Below are 4,143 nucleotides of genomic sequence, written 5' to 3'. Positions count from 1 at the left end.
GTTGGCCTCATAAAATAAGTTAGAGAGTACTGTCTCTTCTTCAATTTTTTGGAAGAGTTTGAGCAGGATTGGTATTAGATCCTCTTTGAAGGTTTGGTAGAATTCGCTAGTGAAGCCATCCGGTCCCGGACTTTTGCTTTTGGGAAGGTTTTGGATGACTGATTCAATTTCGTTACTGGTGATAGGTCTGTTTAGATTTTCCAGTTCTTCATGATTCAGCCTTGGAAGGCTATATGTTTCTAAGAACTTGTCTATTTCTTCTAGGTTATTGAATTTGGTGGCATATAGTCCTTCATAGTATTCTTGGATGATCCTTTGTATTTCTGTGGTGTCCGTGATAATTTCCCCTTTTTCATTTCTGATTTTGTTAATTAGTGTCTTCTCTCTTTTATCTTAGTGAGTCTAGCCAAGGGTTTGTCAATTTTGTTAATCTTTTCAAAGAACCAGCTCTTTGTCACATTAATTTTGTCTGTTGTCTTTTTGTCCTTTATTTCATTTAGTTCTGCTCTGATTTTTGTTATTTCCTTTCTTCTGCTGACTTTGGGTTTCACTTGTTCTTTTTTTCCAATTCTTTTAGGTGTAACATGAGGTTATTTATTTGGAATTTTTCTTGTTTCTGAGATAGGCCTGTAATGATATAAATTTCCCTCTTAAAACTGCTTTCGCTGCATCCCAAAAATTTTGGTAGGATGTATTTTCATTGTCATTTGTTTCCATCTATCTTTTGATCTCTCCTCTGATTTCTTCTTTGACCCAGTCGTTCTTTAAAAGTATGTTGTTTAATCTCCATGTATTTGTGTTTCTTCCTGCTTTCTTTTCACAGTTGATATCCAATTTCAAAGCCTTGTGATCAGAGAATATGCTGGGTATGATTTCAATCTTCTTAAATTTGCTGAGGCTGATTTTATGTCCCAATATATGGTCTATCCTTGAGAATGTTCTATGTACACTCGAAAAGAATGTATAGTCTGATGTTTTAGGATGAAGTGCTCTATAAATGTCAATTATGTCCATTTCATCTAACGTGTCATTTAGGGCTGCTATTTCGTTATTTATATTCTGTTTGGATGATGTATCCACAGCTGTCAATGACGTATTTAAGTCCCCTACTATAACTGCGTTTTGGTCAATTTCTTCCTTTAGTTCTGTTAGTAGTTGCTTGGTATATTTCGGTGCTCCCTGATTGGGGGCATTAATATTGATGACTGTTATGTCTTCTTCTTGTATAGTCCCCTTTACCATTATGAAATGTCCATCTTTGTCTCTTGTTACCTTTACACCCTGAAGTCTGTTTCATCTGAAATCATTATGGCTACACCTGATTTTCTCTGGATACCATTTGCTTGGAGTGTCAATTTCCATCCTTTCGCTTTGAGTCTCTACTTGTCCTTGTAGCTGAGATGTGTCTCTTGGACACAGCATATGGTTGGGTTTACTTTTCTGATCCAATCTGCTACTCTGTGCCTTTTTATTGGTGAGTTCAGTCCATTTACATTTAGGGTGATTATTGATATGTGAGGATTTCCTGTCATTCAATGTTTAGTTTTCTGGTAAGGCTGTGCCTCCATTGTTTCTTTGCCTTTTTGTTGTTGTCTATTATTTCTGTGTGGTGGTATGCTATGATGTTTCCCTCTGTTTCGTCTTTTATTAGAGTATATATTTCACTTCCAGATTTTTTTTGAGTGGTTACCCTTAAGTTTATGTAACAGAAAGTTTGATATTTAGAGTATTCCATTTTCTTCAGCACGCTTAGTTTCTCCATTCCCATATTCCGGTTCAGGCCTTTACTCTCCCCCTTTTTATGTTTCAGTTGCCACAAATTGTCCTCGTTGTTGGTGGTCGAATAGCCTCCTTTAGTATTTGTTGTAGTGCAGGTTGTGTATTAGAAAAGTCCCTCAGCTTCCGTATGTCTGGAAAGGTGTTTATTCCTCCTTCATATCTAAAGGATATCTTTGCTGGATATATTATTCTTGGCTCATGATTTGTCTCTTTCAATAGTTTGAATATTTGGTTCCACTCCCTCCTGGCTTGTAGAGTTTCTGCTGAAAAATCTGATGATAATCTAATGGGCTTTCTTTTGTAGGTTACTGTCTTCTTTTCCCTGGCTGCCTTGAGGATTCTTTCTTTGTCATTGATTTTATTTTTTTATTTTTATTTTTTAAAACCAAAAGGTATTTATTTAATATGTTCACCACAGGGGTTCAACCAGAGACTTACTTTAAAAACACAAACAAAACAAATATGACACTACAGCTTTAGATACAGAGTCCTATACAGAAATTAAGGAAAGGACAGACCATCTCAGGAAAGAAATGAAAGACAGCACAATGAGAGAGACGCTGGACAGCCCGGGTCAGGGCTCTTGGCTGGAGACTTGCTTTGCGTAGGTTTCTTGCAGGTACTTCTTAAAGGCTGTGGGGTTTTTCCAGTGCTCGGCAGCATATGTGTTCAAAGGGCTATCGATGTTGGGTTCTCCTAGTAGGCTCTGGATGGAGAGCAGGATGCTCCTGACGTCATACAGGGCAGACCACTTGTCCTTCAGGATGTCCAGGCAGATGTTACCCTGCGTGTCCACATTGGGATGATAGCAGGGCGTGAGGAACTTCACCGTGGGCGCGTTGTAAGGGTAGCCACTGGGGAACTCTAGGGAGAGCTTATACCTCAGGTCTTCATACACTGTGCCAGCTGCTCCATGGATGGTCCCCACCCACTTGAAAAGGTTATCTGATTCAGGGAACGCAGAAATTCCTTTGTCGCCAGACATCATGAGGGTCATCAGCTCCTGCTGTAACTTCTTGCCCACGGAGCCTCAAGCGGCGCCCCCGCTGGGCTCGGCTCCTTTACCGGCGGCGGGTACACTGGCGGCGGCTGGGTTGCGGTTCTGGGAGGACATCCGGGCGGCACTGGTATGGACACAGGAACTCGGGAGAACACTACTGTAACTGCAGAGCTGCGGGCTCTTTGTCATTGATTTTAGACAGCTTCAATACAATGTGCCTTGTAGAAGGCCTGTTGGGATTGAGGTAATTAGGTGTTCTATTTGCTTCTTGGATTCGAGGATCCCGTTCTGTCCACAAGTTTGGGAAGTTCTCATCAACAATTTGTTTGAATATATTCTGTGTTCCTTTCTCTCCTTCTTCTCCTTCTGGTATGCCCATTATTCTTATATTGCTCTTTCTGATAGAGTTAGAAAGTTCTTTTAGAGTTCTTTCATTTCTTTTAATTGTCAAGTGTCTTTCTTCTTCCATCTGTGTCATTTCCAGGTTTCTATCTTTGATGCCACTGATTCTTTCCTCCATCTGGTCAACTGTACTACCTAAGCTGGTTATTTTATTCTTAATTTCTTCTATTGAGTTCTTAATCTCCAGAAATTGTATTTGGTTCTTTTTTAAAATTTCAATCTCTTTTGTAAAATGCTCATGTTGTTCTTGATTGCATTTCTGAGTTCATTAAATTGCCTTTCTGTGTTTTCTTGCATCTCATTGAGTTTTTTCAGAACTGCAATCCTGAATTCTCTGTCATTTAAGTCCCATATTTCCATATCTTTAAGTTCCTTTTCTGGAGACTTTTCACTTTCTTTCTGAGCTGTCTTGGTGCCTTGGTTATTCATGGCAATTACTGATTTATTATTTCTCTTCGTAGACATCTACAGGAGTGGCTTCTGCAACAGGTTGATAGGAAAAAGTATTTCTTTTGTTTTCCAGTACTTGTGGGTAGAATGTTTTATTTTCTATCCGACTGCAGCATTTTTTTTCTCTCTCACACGGTAGTGCTATGTTTTCTCTGCAGTGTTCCAGCTTCTCACACAATGGGGGGATTCCTTGGGAGACGGGCTTCTCCTCTGTTAATAGTTCATCTGGTCACAGGGCGCAGTGTTTGTGTGGGTATGCGGAGAGCTTTTGAAGTTCCAAAGCTCTTCCTGCACCAGATTCAGACTCCCTATGTTTCAGCAGTTCTGTTTACGCTTGCAGGGATCTGCGCAGATAGGTGGGGCCAGGGGCGGGGTGAGTTGTGAGAGGGGGCCCAGAGCAATGTCAGCGACCACCAGCATAGCCGGTCTTGCTTCCACAGCTCCCTCCCCTTTGCCGGAACTAGTTGGGCTGCGAATCTGTGTGTGCGGTCCACAGGTCTCGGAACAGCAAA

The 4,143-nt window shown here is 40.7% G+C and overlaps 1 pseudogene across 1 annotated transcript; it reads right to left on the bottom strand.

Annotated features, from left to right (window-relative positions):
• Window positions 1–2,353: 2,353 nt before the first annotated feature.
• Window positions 2,354–2,893, bottom strand: LOC308495232 (ubiquitin-conjugating enzyme E2 C-like; annotated as a pseudogene). Its single transcript has one exon. The product of its transcript is annotated as a ubiquitin-conjugating enzyme E2 C-like (transcript).
• Window positions 2,894–4,143: the final 1,250 nt, after the last annotated feature.

The sequence above is a fragment of the Rhinolophus hipposideros genome, assembly GCF_964194185.1.
Source record: "Rhinolophus hipposideros genome assembly, chromosome: X".
In the NCBI taxonomy this organism is placed as follows: domain Eukaryota; kingdom Metazoa; phylum Chordata; class Mammalia; order Chiroptera; family Rhinolophidae; genus Rhinolophus; species Rhinolophus hipposideros.
This window is presented reverse-complemented; position numbering and strand designations above follow the sequence as displayed.